The 19,613-nt window shown below is 34.3% G+C and overlaps 1 long non-coding RNA gene across 4 annotated transcripts; it reads left to right on the top strand.

Annotated features, from left to right (window-relative positions):
- Positions 1-411: 411 nt before the first annotated feature.
- Positions 412-3,216, top strand: LOC125865150 (uncharacterized). Of its 4 annotated transcripts, none has more exons than XR_007446319.1 (3): positions 412-671; positions 824-2,349; positions 2,979-3,216. It is a non-coding gene; the product is annotated as an uncharacterized LOC125865150 (long non-coding RNA). The 4 variants fall into 4 exon arrangements; XR_007446318.1 differs by having other exon boundaries at positions 2,943-3,216; XR_007446321.1 differs by having other exon boundaries at positions 2,463-3,216.
- Positions 3,217-19,613: the final 16,397 nt, after the last annotated feature.

The raw sequence follows: 19,613 nt of genomic DNA, 5'->3' as shown, positions 1-19,613 counted from the left end.
TTCAGCATCAATTCAAGTTAATATATTTTTTGATCATTAAAATCGAGTAAAACTAAATATAATAGATCTTAATTCACCGGTCTTATTGTTGTCAATGTGGTTCGGTACCCAATATTTAAGAAATCATATGCTATTCATCTTTTTTTTTTCTTCCTACAGTTAAAGAAGATTTTTCATTATTTCTCAACTTATCTTTGATATTCTCCTTATTTAGAAATGAGACTTTGTTGGGACGAACACCGCACAACAAACTTGTACAAAATGCATTCCAAATAGTACTATAAAATTAATTATGGAACATTAACAAAAATAGACACGTCTATTATACGTGTCCTTTCTATCCATACAACAACCCACGTGTACCTTCCTTTTCCCAATTTGTAATTACTTTTCTTCTTTTCTCCCTCAGTTTCTCCCTCTCTGTATCTTGTTATCTTCTTCTTTTTCTACTCTTCATTCTTCCCTTTTATTCTCTCTTTGTTTTATTCTTTTTTAATTCTCTACATTAATGAAATAAATATAACTCCTAAAGAAATTTATTTCACTTTAACCTAATTTTTCAAGTTGGGTTTCTAAGAATTCATTCAATCATCATATATTTTGTAGATGACTTAAGGGATTGAAAGTTCTACAAATGCACATAAATTATTTTGGAGTTCACATATTGTGAGGTAAGGAATGAGAGGGCTGCAATGAAATTGCAATCGATCTTACATTTTTGCCTAATTATATTTTTGGGATTTATTTAACTCGTGATTTTGTTTCTTATTTGCCTCAATTCTGATGAATTCTTCTTTCTTCATTGCTTAATTAATGCATGCAGGTATTGCTAATGGAATTTGATGGACATTTGTATCAGCTTTCGGTTCGTTTGGATACTTGGATTTTCTACATACATATTTGTATGTGTTTGATTTACGGGTTCTTTCCACTTTCAATTTTTTTCGTCGAAGTTTATGCATATGTTTAATTTTATAATCGAATTTCCCCATGTATCTTCAAGCTAAGCAAGTAAAGAAGAAGCCTGGATATATGTGGAACATTTCAAATTTCGAGCTCCAAATAAGTTTTATCATCAACTTCATGATTATTTTTGTGGTACTTTATTTACAGTCTTCGTGGAACAGAGAACTAAATCCTAATTCAGAACATTTATATCTGCCTATTATAAACATGTTACTGTATCACCACACTATTAATTATTAAAATGAGAGCTTGCAAAACTCATTTAGACCAAAGAGAGCTACTTCATTTTTATTTGTTTTAGCGACCTGGTGCAAATTAGAACAATATTGAGCATTATAACATTTTTTATTTTACCTTTTTAGAAGTGGGAGTTGTGCTAGGACGAACACAACACTAAAAATTGGTACCACTATTTAGAAGTGGGAGTTGTGCTAGGAGCAAATTGTACTGTAACCAAAGACATTTCAAATTGTATTGTGAGGCCTCATAATTTTTGGCCCAATTTGATTGGGTATTAACACTTGGAGGCTCTTTTATTTCCACGTGTGAGCAATTGATATTGCTTCAGGTAATAGGTATAGAATTATTGTGGATTTTTCTACAAACTGTACTGCTGACTTTTTGTCAAAGAGGAGCCACAAATCAGATATAGTACACCATTTCTACACCTACTATCAGTTACCTACCTCTTGCGGCTAAAGGAAGCTACATCTTGAAAAAAAATGGGCATGTCAAATTTTCGAAGGAAGAAGCTGGAAAGGATCAAGTAGAGAGGTGAATTTGAAAGTATACTCAAATTAGTGGACCTATTGTTTTATGTTATGAGAAAACTTATCACCTCTAAAGCAAAAATGCAGAAAATGTGCAGAGGATAAATCATTAGATTTATTATTTCAAAACTTTCAAGACATGATTCATGAATTATTTGGATTTTTTCTTACTGTTACTTGAATTTTAGTGTTAGAATGGTATTATCGATCTTCACATTTTGTGATGTATGAACTCATGTTCATTTCGTATTATCATGTCAACTGCTTTTCCTAGCATACATATGATAAACGAAGAAAATTTTCACAAACCCAAACGATACTTAAAATTGGTTTGTTTGTTTTGTTTATTGGTTGTGATTCATGTATTATGAGACATGGTTGTAATGTGTTTAAAGCTTCATATTCAGAAAGTTTCTAGCAATGAAAAAAGTTTTATGGAAAAAGCTTTTAAAGTACCCTAACCACAAACATTTTGTTCAACATGACATCTACGGATATGCATGATTACCATGACGGCATGACCAGACAACTGGTTTGCAGCATCTTTGGACCATGGTACTTTGTATAACCAAGAGCAAGTAAGAGATATAGATGATTACGAGACACCGAAGAGGTAAGAAATTTATTTATTTTTGAATTTTGCATATTCCTATTCCTTTATGTCTTTCTATCTCTTTCATTTATTATGCTCTTTTGTAATATCAGAGTTAAATGTTTGCCTTCCAGATGATGCATGATACTAATAGTAGATTGAGTTTTGTTATTCCTTTCCTTTCAGTAAGTACCTCCAGTCCTCAATCTATTGGTATAAGTTCATCAGAGGAATGAAATATAGGCATTGATTGTAAATGAAATAAAGTTGTGTTTTTATTTTTGTTCCAAGTTATATGTGCTGAAATTGTAAGAGTTTCATATGGAATATTTGAATTTCCACTTATTTTGGAGATGATGATGATATCAAGAAGCTTGAGGTGGAAAGGGTATTGTCATTAGTTATTAGTTTTTGCTTGATTTTGATTTTTTGTGTTTTGGGTTACTGGAATCTTTGCTTATCTGCAAACTCAAAGGTTATCTCTTTTTCTATATTATGGGGTTTAATTGAACTGATTATTTTTTGCTCCAACTTTTCATACATATGCTACTCATTTAGACCTGATTTATACTAGATGTATTCAATTCGCCTAAAAGCTCTAGCCCTATTTGTAGTATTATATTACAATGTTGAAGAAAGTTTTGGAACAGATTGGAGTGCCCTGCCTAACTTCATGGCTCAAAGGAAACAAAAAGGAAAATGAAGGAGAAACCAGATATGAAGATCTATGTAATTTCATGACAACTCTAAATTACCTTTAAGATCAGATTTATTTCTTTCTAGATGTATCAGAAAAGATGCTCAGTGGACTACACTTGATTTATCACATTCTCCAAAAGCAGACTTGTAAACATTGATATTATAAAAAAGACCTATTTTTATTTTCTCTATAAGCAAATGCTGCACTGTTATGCCTGTGTGTGTTGTGTATCTCAGAATAGTTATGTTCACTTCTTTTTTTTCTATTGTTTGAACTTAGTGATGACAATTGTTAACTGTAATGACCCTAAAGGTCATTTTTGGAAATTTTTATAAAATGACCGTTTTACCCCTCCCTATAGTTGCCCCGAGTCCTAATTGTTGTATTTTCGAAGTTGGTTTGAAGGAAAATTGATGAAAAGTTGAGTTTTTGGAAAGTTGAGTTCTAAAGAGTTAAAGTTTGGTTAAAAGTGCTATTTCGAGTCATTTGGAGTTTCGAGACTCGAATCAGATTTTCGTCGATTCCAGCAGTTTTAGAATGTCGAAACGGGTTTGTGGAAATTTACGGAGTCGAATTTGGAGTTAAAACGAAGATTTGAGGTCCTAAGTTGCTAAAATTGTGAAATTTTGATAAAGAGTTGACTTTGGTCAACAAACGAGGTTCCGGTGCTCGAAATGGAATTCCGAAGGCATCATTGGATTCAGGGGGTAATTCTAAATTTAGAATGAGTCTTGGTTGAATTTTTAGAGGCCCCGAGTGCGTTTCGAGTTTTTGAGCCTAAAGTTAGTTTCTGACGCCTTATCAGATACCGGGTCAAGGAGACCTCGAATTCAAATTTCGACTATTTCATTAAGTCCGAAATGTCATTTTCAAGCTAGTAGCATATTTGGTTTGTGTTCGGGAAGTGCCAAATGAGTTTTGGGTGAGCTTTTAAGCTTCTTGGATGCTTTGACACTATTTCATCAAATTGTGGCAACTAAAGGGTTAATTATTAGTTTTAAAGGTCAAAAAATTATTCCGAAAGTTCTGAAATTTTGAGCATGAATTATAGGACTTATCTGCAAATTTTAGGTGCATTTTCGCTAACCCGAGATTGGACTTTTATCGCAAATAAGAAATAATTATTTACCGAGTAGAAATGATATTTGACTGGGCAACGAGCATGAAATTGAGCTCCGATTGAACGAGCAGGTCCGTATCATTTTTTAAGGCATTTACAAAAAAGAATCGGGTCATTTCACTATCGTATGAGGAAATTACGGCCTTTTTAGTGAAAGATTAACTGCTGGTTTTCTGGTGCATAACAGCCATGTACTGTTATAAAAATCTCAGACTGTGTTCATTTGGTATTTTGAGCATATCGGGAGTTCTAGAGATCGGAATGGAGTGATTCTTACGGGTTTCTTCTTGAATTAATATTAGGGTTAGTATTCAATCTTCAATTCGACATTTTCTCATAATTTCTTTATCTGGTTTTTTTTCCTATCCGTGAATCTCTTGGGAAAAATTGGGGTTTTATCGATTTGGACTCCCTTTTTGATGAAAAAGTTATATTTACGATCCTTATGTTATGGGTAAACTAATTTTAACATAAAATTATTGATTCATCGATTATTTTCATCATATTAACCGCGTACAATTTGGACTTTCCCGGTAAAGTTAAAGTTTGATAAATTGAGAATTTCAAGGTCGATCTTAACTCCGTTTTTGATGAAATTTCATATTTGAACTTATCTAAGCATGGGTAAGATGTTTTTCAAGAGATATTTCATTTTTGAGTCGGGGTTTCGGATCTGAATAATTTAGGCTTCTTCAAGAACGTGAATTTTCCTTCAAATTGAGTTTGTGAATTGATTTCAACTCCGTTTTCAAATTGGTTTTCACCATTAGCTTCCAAATACTTTAAGGATCATTTTACATCTAAAATTTCCAGATTTGGGTATTGCTTTCCGGTATGAGACTTTTGGACCGTTTTGCCCTTTTTCCCTAAATTTCTTGATTTTGATGTCATTGGACTCGAATTGTGATTGTGAATAATTGTTTGAATAGATTATCGTGAGCCGGATTATACTCGGAAAGGAAAGGCTCAAGTCAAGTAACTTTTGGAGTTCGTTTTAAGGCAAGTGACTTCCAAACTTTGTAAAACTCTTAGACTACGCATGACTACTTTCCTAATTGTGTTGGGGAGTAATGGGGAATGAGGATGAGTTTTATTTGTTGATTGAAATTATTGTAAATGAAAGATGGGGAATAAAACAAGCTAAATGTGTTATATGTGACTTGAATTTGTTGAATAAGTCATGTGATAACTGATATTGAGAGGATAGAAGAGCATGAGTAGGCTATTATTGATACAGACATTGATGTTGAGACAGATGATGTGTAATACTATGATGTGGTCGTGATATGGTTGTGATTGAGACATGTGATGTGTAATACTGTGATGTGGTCGTGATATGGTTGTGATTGAGACAGGTGATGTGTAATACTCTGATATGGTCGTGATATGGTTGTGATTGAGACAGGTGATGTGTAATACTATGATGTGGTCGTGATATGGTTGTGATTGAGACAGATGATGTGTAATACTATGATGTGATCGTGATATGTTTGTGATTGATGGCATGTGCATATTCATTATTCATCCCATGTGTGAACTATCTGTTGCATGAGTTCTGAGACACTGATATGAGGATGGATGGATATGAGATACAATTGAGACTAGCCCCAGCTAGAGATATATGAGATGGACTAGCTCCAACTAGCGATTTAGATGCCGATGGGATCTGGTTCCGGCGGTGATACATGGTCCATGTGTGGCCCCATGGGTTCTGATTTAAGTATTCAGTGTGGACTGATTACGTCAACAGATGTGTATCATAGGACAGACATGCATCACGACTACATGACATCATTATTGCATTTTGCATCGCATTTGCCTTATCTTTGTCTGTGATGTTGGGATTGTATCGGTTTACCCTTCTTATGTGGAATTTGATCTACTTGCTCTTATTTGTTAATCTGAGGTTGATGAGGATATACTGTTGGTTCTGGCTGTTGAATATGATCTGTTTAGTATAGGTTGGTTGGTTTGCTGCTAGATTGAAGTTTCGGTGGTTCGGTTGGGATTGAAAGGAGTTGTTTGTAGCTGCTAGTTTTTTTTAGTTTAGAGTTACTTGCGAGTACCTGTGGTTTTCGGTACTCACCCTTGCTTCTACACAATTGTGTAGGTTGACAGCTCTCTCAAATTCGGCTTAGTATTTTCTTTAGCAGATTGAGTTTCGGGACATACTCGAGAGGTAGCGGTTCATTCCAGACGTGCCCTTGAGTTATCTTTAATTTCAGTTTTGTTCTATTCGAGAACTATACTCTGAGACTTGTATATTTTTATTTGAATTCTGTATTTATAGGTTTGTACATGTGACAACCAAATTCTGGATAGTGTTGAGTTTTAATTAAAGTCTTCCGCTTATTTATTATCTTTTATTCTCGTATTTCTACTTCTCTATCGTTGTGGTTGGGTTAGGCTGACGTGTCTGGTGGGAAATGGACACGTGCCATCACATCCAGATTTGGGGTGTGATAAAAATGGTATCACAGCCCCAGGTTCATAGGTCTCACGTGTACAAGTCAAGTCTAAGTAGCGTCTCGAGGATTGGTACAGAGACATCTGTATTTATCTTCGAGAGGCTATGGTAACTTTTAGGAAAGATCTTTATCACTTGATTCTCTATCATGCGTCCTTGGTCCGATCTAATTCTTATCACTTCACTCTGTTCTCTCTCATTGTAATGACTCGTGGTTGGTCCTGCGTGGGTGCGATTTTAGGTATCATCGCGTGATTTTAGTGTTAGATCTAGTTTTGATTCGGAGGTGATAGGCTTGTGGAAAAGAATTGTGATCAGACATGGAATTTTCTTCGAGACGAGTGAGTAAGGTTGTATGCAAGGGATGTGTTTTGAGTTTATGGTATTGGAAGATGAACATTTATTAAGAGACTTCAGGAACGTCTTATTTCTCCGATCATTTATTCAACAACGAGAATAGTGCTTGTGTGACTTATACGATAGAAGTGGCTAGACAATGAAAAAGGTGCAAGTAAGAGAATGACTATGTTGAGAGTGCTGCGACTTTGGAAACTACAGTTTGTGAAGTTCATCATAAGGGAATGGATTGCGTAGTATATTATGATGATGAAGTTACACAAATCAAAAATCAGAAGTTCTACGGTGGTTTTATAGTGTGGGTGTATATCATTACAGGGTCATTGTACGGCGACTATGACGGTACTCGTGTTATCTTGGTTAGGGTTATGGGCTATGTTGTTTCTACCATCAATCGGGCTTACGAAATTGTGCATATCATTTTCGGCCGGAGACTGAAGTGCTTTGGTAATGTTTTGCAACTATTTAATGAGTGTGAATGAACATGTTGTTTGAGTACGACCTTCTCAATGGATTTGATGTCTACTAGTGGTGGATTTAGCGGTTGTTCATGATGTGGTACTAGTGATATATGGAAGCAGAGAAATCTGAGTTGTCAACTGTTTCACCTAATCGGGTCAGAAGGTTGATGTTGCATTTTCGATTGAGAAATCAAGTGGTTGCTACTATGAACGCTTGAGTTAAGCATTAATTATAAGGAAAGTTATAGTGATGGATCGAGTGAATCGATCCTGTCTTGTTTCTAGGACAAGGTACGACCCTTGGGTGGTCATGATTATATTGGGAGCTAATGACTTTATGATGAGTCAAAAGAAATGGGCAACAATAAGCCATGGATGAAGAAAGTTTTAACAAGTATACTCGTGTAAAGACAATTAAGGATTTTAGCGAGAAGGTACTATTAAAAAGGAATCGGGTTGGTTTTGTCAAGATGTGGGTTGACAAGGTAAGAAATGATTGGTTGTATCAACTTGTTTTTGCCATTGGAAGGACTTTTGCATGGTTTGAGTTGTAGCAGTTAAATACTTGTGATTGTAGAAGAGTTTGATGAAATTTCATTTGAGAAGTTTGACTTAAGGTAAAAGGTAATATGCGGTGGATGTTTGGCCAAGAAATTATAATGATAAATGATTTACGAGAAGAACAAGAGTCTTGCGTGATTGATATAAGTTAGGAGATGTGAAGGAATAAGACATCACGTGTGGATCCTTAGTTTGAAGTTGAGGATTGTGTAAATGTCTGCTTTTATGTTAGATATGACAATGCAAGGTGGACTGGTTCAGCACAAAGGTATGATGTGTTATCAGCTACTTTCTGAACACTTGGTATTGGTGTTGGTGGTAAACGTTGATGTATAAGGAATTCTGCAGTTTTTGAATTGGTTTGAATTGTTCAGCTTATGGTAGGTGGCTTACGAGTGTCCAACCGGAAGGACTTATAGCTCTACATGGTTATTGAGGATTTTGAACTAGGTTAATAACTCTATTTATGGAATTATCCAGACTGTTGTAACACGTTACATAGATCCTTGATGGTAAATAGAGGTTGTGTGCTCATAGTATAAGGAATTATTGGAGTGACCAAGAACTGCTTCAAGTTTCGGCATGAGATATAAGATGGTTTGAATAATAGTTGAAGCTGGGTAAGTAAAGGATCGCGTGTAATCGATATTGGTTGTGATTCAATAGTTCTATCTCAATGAAAAGGTACTATGACATTTAGAACTTGGATTATTAGCGACTGGGTGAGACCCATATCGATCGTGGAATGCTTCAATGGAAGGAGGAAGGACCATAATTCAAAATTTTAGAAGCAACGATGTGTTTCTAAGAATGACTAGATACTAGTGGCCGTCTGAGGGTAAAGTAACTGGCCGGTATGACTATGATGTTCTGGTAGTATTGATATTGTTGGCTTTAATGGATTATTGTAAAGAGTATGAGAAAATGGATAAATTGAGTATGTCTATTATTGTTATGAGGTCGGACTGGCTGATTGTGAAGTCAGACGAATGGAAAGGTGTGTTATGGACATTGTGGAAGGGATATCTTGGGTTGTTCAATTTCGGTTTCGTATATTCTTATATGACCACCTACCTCATTTTAGACATGGTTTTGGATTATGATTCTCTGTCTATGTTCAGACGTGTTTTTACTTTTGTGGGTGAATGCCTAGTGGTTAATCGGATGGACCGATTCATGCTCTCTTGGCAGAATAGAATACTTGTGTGGGTGGGTCGATTCAGAGATAGTGGGTTCGATGTGGTATTGGGGTGGTGGAAGGTTTTCGGAAGTTCTACAAGTGTCATCTTGCTTTTGGAAAGGTATAGAGAGGCTACCGTATGTGGCTACAGTTTTTGGCTATTTTGGTATTTACCTTGCCCCTGTATGCATGGTTCAACTAGGTGTGGTTCGATGCTTAGGTGGCCCGTGGGCCTAGTTCTTCCGTTGCTGGAGTTGTCTACAATTACGGATCCTACTTCAGTGTTTTGGTGGCATCCTTAGAGGTTTTATATGCTTGGGTGGGTCGATCATCAGCTAGATACTTGATCATTTCTATCTGTGGGTTAGATAAGCGTGATTATTCCAAGATGGGTGCTCGGTGGATATGCATCAGATTAGTATGACTCAGACTTGTGGAAATGTGGTAATGAGAATGGAATTTTTTCTAGAGTCGGTGATGGTTCGTGTGTTGTGAGAGCTTGGTGATTGATTTAGGTTCATCCTTGATTTTTCTGCGGTTATTGATTTCGAAATTTCTCTCGTGCTTACATGATTAGGGGTTTGTCATTGTAAATATGTTGTGATTTTGAGATCTTAGATTCAGATTTCGTCTTTGAGTTAGTCGGTGGTTTGAAATAACCCTTTGAGGGTTAAGTTGTCAAGATTGATTTGGGAATCCTTTTTATGGATTTTTGGGATAAGGTTTAAGAATGGGTTCGTTTGGAGTAGTAATTATTGAGTTCGAAAATTTCACCTCGAGGTTGATAGCATCGAGTATTTTTGTCTTCTTCTACTTTATGTTCGAGGACGAACATGATTTTTAGTGGTGAATAATGTAATGACCCTAAAGGTCATTTTTGGAAATTTTCATAAAATGACCGTTTTACCCCTCCCTATAGTTGCCCCGAGTCCTAATTGTTGTATTTTCGAAGTTGGTTTGAAGGAAAATTGATGAAAAGTTGAGTTTTTGGAAAGTTAAGTTTTTAAGAGTTAAAGTTTGGTTAAAAGTGCTATTTCGAGTCATTTGGAGTTTCGAGACTCGAATCAGATTTTCATCGATTCCAGCAGTTTTAGAATGTCGAAACGGGTCTATGAGAATTTACGGAGTCGAATTTGGAGTTAAAACGAAGATTTGAGGTCCTAAGTTGCTAAAATTGTGAAATTTTGATAAAGAGTTGACTTTGGTCAACAAACGAGGTTCCGGTGCTAGAAATGGAATTTCGAGGGCACCGTTGGATTCAGGGGGTGATTCTAAGTCTAGAATGAGTCTTGGTTGAATTTTTAGAGGCCCCGAGTGTATTTCGAGTTTTTGAGCCTAAAGTTAGTTTCTTGACGCTTTATCGGATACTGGGTCAAGGAGACCTCGAATTTAAATTTCGACGATTTCATTAAGTCCGAAATGTCATTTTCAAGCTAGTAGCATAATTGGTTTGTGTTCGGGAAGTGCCAAATGAGTTTTGGGTGAGCTTTTAAGCTTCTTGGATGCTTTGACACTATTTCAGCAAATTGTGGCAACTAAAGGGTTAATTATTAGTTTTAAAGGTCGAAAAATTATTCCGAAAGTTCTGAAATTTTGAGCATGAATTATAGGACTTATCTGCAAATTTTGGGTGCATTTTCGCTAACCCGAGATTAGACTTTTATCGCAAATAAGAAATAATTGTTTACCGAGTAGAAATGATATTTGACTGGGCAACGAGCATGAAATTGAGCTCCGATTGAACGAGCAGGTCCGTATCATTATTTAAGGCATTTACAAAAAAGAATCGGGTCATTTCACTATCGTATGAGGAATTTACGGCCTTTTTAGTGAAAGATTAACTGCTGTTTTTCTGGTGCATAACAGTCATGTACTGTTATAAAAATCTCAGACTGTGTTCATTTGGTATTTTGAGCATATCGGGAGTTCTAGAGATCGGAATGGAGTGATTCTTACGGGTTTCTTCTTGAATTAATATGAGGGTTAGTATTCAATCCTCAATTCGACATTTTCTCATAATTTCTTTATCTGTTTTTTTTTTCTATCCGTAAATTTCTTGGGAAAAATTGGGGTTTTATCGATTTGGACTCCCTTTTTGATGAAAAAGGTATATTTACGATCCTTATGTTATGGGTAAACTAATTTTAACATAAAATTATTGATTCATCGATTATTTTCATCATATTAACCGCGTACAATTTGGACTTTCCCGGTAAAGTTAAAGTTTGATAAATTGAGAATTTCAAGGTCGATCTTAACTCTGTTTTTGATGAAATTTCATATTTGAACTTATCTAAGCATGGGTAAGATATTTTTCAAGAGATATTTCATTTTCGAGACTGGGTTTCAGATCCGAATAATTTAGGCTTCTTTAAGAACGTGGATTTTCCTTCAAATTGAGTTTGTGAATTGATTTCAACTCCGTTTTCAAATTGGTTTTCACCATTAGCTTCTAAATTCTTTAAGGATCATTTTACATCTAAAATTTCCAGATTTGGGTATCGCTTTCCGGTATGAGACTTTTGGACCGTTTTGCCCTTTTTCCCTAAATTTCTTGATTTTGATGTCATTGGACTCGAATTGTGATTGTGAATAATTGTTTGAATAGATTATCGTGATCCGGACTATACTCGGAAAGGAAAGGCTCAAGTCAAGTAACTTTTGGAGTTCGTTTTAAGGCAAGTGGCTTCCAAACTTTGTAAAACTCTTAGACTACGCATGACTACTTTCCTAATTGTGTTGAGGAGTAATGGGGATTGAGGATGAGTTTTATTTGTTGATTGAAATTATTGTAAATGAAAGATGGGGAATAAAACAAGCTAAATGTGTTATATGTGACTTGAATTTGTTGAATAAGTCATGTGATAACTGATATTGAGGGGATAGAAGAGCATGAGTAGGCTATGATTGATACAGACATTGATGTTGAGACAGATGATGTGTAATACTATGATGTGGTCGTGATATGGTTGTGATTGAGACAGGTGATGTGTAATACTATGATGTGGTCGTGATATGGTTGTGATTGAGACAGGTGATGTGTAATACTATGATGTGGTCGTGATATGATTGTGATTGAGACAGATGATGTGTAATACTATGATGTGATCGTGATATGATTGTGATTGATGACATGTGCATATTCATTATTCATCCCATGTGTGAACTATCTGTTGCATGAGTTCTGAGACACTGATATGAGGATGGATGGATATGAGACACAGTTGAGACTAGCTCCGGCTAGAGATATATGAGATGGACTAGCTCCGGCTAGCGATTTGGATGCCGATGGGATCTGGTTCCGGCGGTGATACATGGTCCATGTGTGGCCCCCATGGGTTCTGATTTGAGTATTCAGCGCGGACTGATTACGTCAACAGATGTGTATCGTAGGACAGACATGCATCACGACTACATGACATCATTATTGCATTTTGCATCGCATTTGCCTTATCTTTGTCTGTGATGTGTGGATTGTATCGGTTTACCCTTCTTATGTGGAATTTGATCTACTTGCTCTTATTTGTTGATCTGAGGTTGATGAGGATATACTGTTGGTTCTGGCTGTTGAATATGATCTGTTTAGTATAGGTTGGTTGGTTTGCTGCTAGATTGAAGTTTCGGTGGTTCGGTTGGGATTGAAAGGAGTTGTTTGTAGCTGCTAGTTTTGCTTAGTTTAGAGTTACTTGCGAGTACCTGTGGTTTTCGGTACTCACCCTTGCTTCTACACAATTGTGTAGGTTGACAGCTCTCTCTCAGATTCGGCTTAGTAGTTTCTTTAGCAGATTGAGCTTCGGGACATACTCGAGAGGTAGCGGTTCATTCCAGACGTGCCCTTGAGTTATCTTTACTTTCAGTTTTGTTCTATTCGAGAACTATACTCTGAGACTTGTATATTTTTATTCGAATTCTGTATTTAGAGGTTTGTACATGTGACAACCAAATTCTGGGTAGTGTTGAGTCTTAATTAAAGTCTTCCGCTTATTTATTATCTTTTATTCTCGTATTTCTACTTCTCTATCGTTGTGGTTGGGTTAGGCTGACGTGTCCGGTGGGAAATGGACACGTGCCATCACATCCAGATTTGGGGTGTGATATTAACATTTTTATTAGTAATGTTGTTATAATAATGTAAGAAATCAATAATGTAGTTAATTGTTGGATCAAAATTCAAGAATGTTGGGCTCGTGCTTAGCATGGGCCATCATCGATCTAGTCTTTTTATTATGGTGACTATAATTTTTTTGAATTATTGAGAAAATGTCTCGAGAGCTCTAAGTTTTAATTAGGTGAATAGATTTTATTAAAAAAAGTTTAAATATAATTTTGAGGCTAGAAAACACGACCTCAAGGATTTTTCACAACTTAACCACTATCTAAACTTGGCGAAATGGTCTGATGGACCATTATATTTGTAGGAGTTTGTATTTTGGATCCTTTTACTTGACCCTTTGTCAATTGAACCCTTAAACTCAATTAAAATGAGACTTTTAAATCCCTCCAACTATCTGTGTAGCTCACTCTTTCATAAATGACATGTCATATCCACATCAGATATAATAATGCCATGTCATAATTATTTCATAAATATTTTTAAATTATTAACCAAAAATGTTATTCCGTAAAAGACAAAATAGTAAAATAAAATAGTTATTTCTCTCACCTTTCATCCACCTCCCTCAACCCACAACCACCATTAACACCATCTACATTCACCTTAGTTTTCTTCTTCTTTAGGATTGTTATTGTCTATAGCCGTGATCAGTCTCTTCAAGTTCTTACAAATCATAATTCATTTTTTCTCGAAGTTTCTAACAATCGTAACTCTTAATCGTATTTTTTTTTTACCAACGTTTACATCATCCACTTGAACCACCATAAATTTCTTTTCTCCATTAATGCCAATAAATCAACATTAAAATATCACAATATTTGTACGCAATTTTACATAACACATTTCAACTAATGTCACAAAAACATTCAACAATCACTTTTCATCCTTCAAGAATATTGAATCTTTGTCACCTTATGGATTGTAATAACCCAGAAAAATGAAAAGAAAAACAGATCTAACACATTTTTGTTTCTCTAGGAAAGAAACAAAATATGAAAAAAGTAAAGAAAAGAGAAATTGGAGATGGCTGGGAAGAGGAGAAAAAAAATGGGGTTGGATGGAGAAGAAGGTAATGGTAATTAGAGAGAAAGAGAAATGGGATTGGCAAGGAGGGAAAGAAGAAAGAAGTGTTTTTTTTTTTTTTATATTTTCTTTTATTTTTGGTCTTTTTTTTTTTTTAAAAAAAACATTACTTTTTGTCTAATTTTGGAGTTCACGCTCCTTCTACGCGTGAAATCACGTGTTGGTGCCAACTCAATAATTAAATTGCCACATAAGTTTGGTCAATGGTCAAAATCGCTTAAAATATTGAGTTTAAAGATTCGGTTGACATGAGTCAAGTAGAAGGGTTCAGAATACAAGTATAAGGGTCAATCATACCATTTCACCTACTAAACTTTTAACTTATGTCACGAGGTGTCTATACTTGTATATATATTTATTAAACCAAAATTTAACCTCTATATATAATGTAATTTTCCTACGAAAATGTGTGCACCCGTTACCCAAGGGTGGGTCCGCTCTTGGACTATACATTGTCTCACAGATTAACTTAATATGAAATAGAGGGAGTAGTTAATTTTAAAAAGTAGCTTGTTTATCACATTCACGGTCATATACTTTAGTTTCTTAAATCATATTTAAATAGAAAATTCAATTTAACGTGAATATTATTTTAACATATTCATTCGTAAGTGGCAACTAAAATTATCAATATGTTCTTGACTTAATAATGTAAATACTGAATAACATTTTTATGGTAGCTTGTTTAGTCACAATCATGATTATAGACTTTCTTAAATTATATTTTTGATTTAATATTAAATAATCGTCCCAGCTCGGGCTCAATTAAAATGTAGAAAATCACTATTGAGCTAGGTCAGGCTCGACTCGATGTCTAGGCCTAATTGTAGCTTATTTGATCGAACACAAAACAATGCACCTACAAGATACTTCGTACATATTCGAACTGTGGATCTCTGACAAGTTATCAAAACTCTTCACATTTGGAATAATGATGCACTTCCTATTAGTTGTTGTACTATTTTTGTTTCCTTTTCTTTTTTTCTTGTCAATGAAATTAATTAACATCATTTGTTGCCTTATATATATATATATATATATATATATAATGTTTAGTATTATTTTTAATGAGATTATTTTAAATTTGAAAAAATGAAAATCCACCCAACTTAGTGATAGTAATATACGTACGTGACTTGTATTTTATGTATATTGTGTTCTATTTATAGTATGATGTTATAGTATTTTATATTTAAATATTACAGCTTATGAAATTTTTTGTGTACACCATTGAGTATAATATAATGAAGAATTAAACATTTCGTAAAAATATTTTTACACTGTTCATATATAGTTAAACTTAAACTTGTTAGCAAGCTAATTGAGATTGACTATTGGAAAAACTACATCCATTTCGATCTATTCACTCTCTTTTGATTTTAACACTTACAAATAATTTATCTCTTAAGACCATTTAGGGATTCTTCAAAATTTGAGATTCTTTAAAACCCTTAAACATAATTTCATTAAATAAAATACATTGCACAAATAACAAGAAGTCAAAAGTAGCAAACCGAACCATTTTCGAACATAATCAATATGAAAAATGGATCTTTATTTATTGAACCATATATATATGATGAAAAGTAAATACATAAATCATGGTTCAATTTTGCATATGCATAATAAACATTGTAAATCAGTTTTGGTCAGTCTTGTGAACCCTTTTTGTTCCATAATTTGGTGGAGTTGGACAGATGCATTGATGTTTTGCCAAGTCACATTTGGGTTGTGTTTCTACGCATCTCAGATTAACACAATCAGCATCCTTAGTGCATCCTACTGCCGCATGACTTCCTTGTCCTACCAAAATTCACGTCGTTGAACAAGTTAGTGACGTACATAATTTTTTTTATAACAGATAATCAACTTTTGAAAAGAGATAAAAAAAATTTATTACTTTTAGTGATCGATATATTTAACTTAAATCTTAGACACGGAAAATTGATAAGAAAATTTCTTACCAAACAACATAAGCAAAAAGGATATCAAGAAAACCTTAAGGAATGTTGCCTTTTCTATTTTCTTTTTCAAAGTTTTGTGGTAACACAAGAGTAATTAACTATATATGTGATTGTAATTATTGATTTTAATTGTCATATTAGCAATATATTTATAGGCAAAAGAAGACATTTAGTTGATGGAGAAATAGTAATTGAGATAAAGAAATTTAATGTACTTTTATAAATTAAAAAAGTCAAATCAAATACTAAGGTTACACAATACAAGTAATCTAAAATCATTATTATGGTCAAATAATGATTTTTTTTAAATGGAGAAATTGAATTATTTTGGAAAGTGAGTTAATTTGCCTTTGCTGTTTGAGAAATAATGTACATATCTTTAATTGAATATACCTTTGTAACTTAACTATTGATTATAGGGAAAATACATAAAAAAAAAAAAAATACCCTTGAACTTGGCAAGAAAACTTACTTTAGTACTTTAACTATAGGGATGCTTATTTACCCCCCCTAATCTCATTTAAAGTGAATAAATATCTCCCTTAATACTGATGTGACATAAAGAAAATAGTCAAGCACGTTTTTCTTTTTTATTAAAGAATTGGTCCCACTAATATATGTATTATATAATTAAAAAAGAAAAAAAAAAATCACCCACCCCTACTTTTATCTTCTCCAAACCCACCCACCCCCAATCCCCTTTTTCTTCTTCTGCAAAATCCCTTAGCCCTTTTCACTTATTTTGAACCCCTTATCTCGCCCCCTTTCTCCTTCTTCGAACACCCCCATTGTACCCTACCTCACCTGCATCTTAATCTTCATCTCATTTTTTTTTTCCAGATCTACTAAAGAGAGAAAAATCATTAAACTTCGTTCCGATCAAACTTGAGATTTCTGTCAAACAAAAGAAAATTTCATCAACACATTTTTATGATTTCAAAAATATGATTGTTGTATGTCATGAAAAAATAAGGGTTTTTAAAGATGGAATATTGGAAAGGATTGTTTTTTTTTTTTACTAAAGGGTCGAATTCATCTACATTTTCAGTTGATTTATTTGTCCTCAAATACCAAAGAGAGCAATAAATCGGTAAAAAATTCAATGTAGGTCCATATTTGTTGCAATCTCACATCAATGGATATTGATAGAAAATGTATAAAAATTTTCTCAAAAGAAATTGGTGAAATTGTTAGAAGATATTGAGGTTGAAAATAGAGAAGTCATTAGTGAAAATTAATGATAATCAAGCAAGAACTGAGAAAACATTAATGGAGATGGAAGGTAGTGCATCCATTGGAGAGAGAAGGGAAAAAATATTAAATTTTAAAAATTGATTTCTAACATGGGAGAGAGAAGAAGAAGGGAAGGAAAATAAATAAATTTTTAAAACTGATTTCCAACATGGTTCTGACGTGGCAATGATGTGGCGTTGATATGACAATGACTTGGCGCGTGTGTAATATACTTGCCATTGTGAGACTGATTTTGTATTCTTAGGGTGATATTTATTCACTTTAAATGAGATTAGGGGGGGTAAATAAATATCCGTATAGTTAAAGTACTAAAGTAAGTTCTCCTGCCAAGTTCAAGAGGTTTTTTTTTATGTATTTTCCCTTGATTATAACACACACACACACACATATATATATATATATATATATGGAAAGCAATAAACATGCACCAAATTTTCATTTGATGTTCAAATAAAAAAAAAGATAAAATTATAATATGATAGAATTACCCGACTCCCAACCCCGACTTAGAAGCCAACACCTAACCCTGACTCGGACTGGACTCCTTACCCTGACTCGGACCCTGACCCTACTTTCGACCCATGACCCAAATCTAACCTACACCCGACCCAAGACCCAACTCCCCAACATATGATACACACATGACTTCTAACCTAGGACCCAACTCCTGACTCTAGACCCTACTCAAAACCTTGAACCAAGAATCAACCTCGACCTTGATTTGAAACCCAAACTCCTAACCCCACCTCGAGAAACTCCCAACCCTGATCTAGAACCTCGACACTGACTTTGAACATGATCCCAGATGTATCTCTTGACCTTGGTTCTTCACTTTAACTCGATCCTGACTTAGGATCCAATTTTCGACGTTGACCCAACTTACGACCCAAAATCAAATCCGACCCCTACCCATGATCTGACTTCATACTCCTAACTCTCGACCCCTAACTAGGATACATAAATGTGTCCTTTAAATTAACCTCAACTAACATTTATGTCCTCTAACTTCAAATATACAAAAGTAGACAATTAAACTTGTATAAAATTGAGCGAGTAGACACATGCATCTTACATGACATGATACTCATAGAACATCACACAAAACACAAATTGCCACATAATATCTAGACACATGGGTCCTACATAACATAATTATTTTTTTTATTAATCATTCTTAATGATGGGGAGAAATCGGAGTTCAATTCACACCACAAAATCTGAGTCAGTTTCATAGATGGTCACTCAGCGTTAACTTTATTGCACTAAATTCAGTAAACTATTTTTATGATAAAAAAGTTACTTATATTTTCCTAAATAGTAAGTTTCAGTGTATCTCAAAAAATCATAAGGATCATGAAATAAAAGAGACATCTTATTTAATACACTTAAACAAAATTGAATGAACTTTCTGTCATGAAACTTAGTTAGTAACAAAAAAAAATAGTTTAGCGACTTTCATTGATACTTCAGCAAAATTACGTACATCATTTACAAGAAAAACAATTCAACGACTTTTCAATACGATAAATAAAAAATGAAGCGACCATCTAAAAAATCACCCCTTACAAATCATCAAGTTGTACGTTGGTGTAACAGGTGGAGCTCCAACTAGTGGGCATGAAGGAGATTTGCAATAACACTTATGTGCTTTCAAGTAACATGTAAGATTTTCACCATGATTCAAATATTTCAATAGAACAACGCAATGAGGATCGCTTTTACACACAGTTTCATTATAATTTGGTTTACTATTTGGAAGTTTACACTAACAACTTTTTGTATTTGCAAAACACGCAGGTATTCCATTCAAGCATTTCAATTGTCGAGCACAATTTGCAATTGTTCTGCACCTAAAAGATTTAGTATCATGTGGAAGTTTACAAGATCATATGTTTGATATGTAGTAACATACATGATGTCCTTCATTGCATTTTATTTTTTTTATGCAAATGTCATTGTCGTTGCACCAGGTAACCCCGTTGTCCTAAGAACACCATCAATAATATTGTCGAGTAAGTTAGTGA

Source organism: Solanum stenotomum, chromosome 5, assembly GCF_019186545.1.
Source record: "Solanum stenotomum isolate F172 chromosome 5, ASM1918654v1, whole genome shotgun sequence".
NCBI classification, from domain to species: domain Eukaryota; kingdom Viridiplantae; phylum Streptophyta; class Magnoliopsida; order Solanales; family Solanaceae; genus Solanum; species Solanum stenotomum.
Note: the sequence above shows the minus strand (reverse complement) of the source record. Positions and strands in the feature narration are given on the sequence as shown.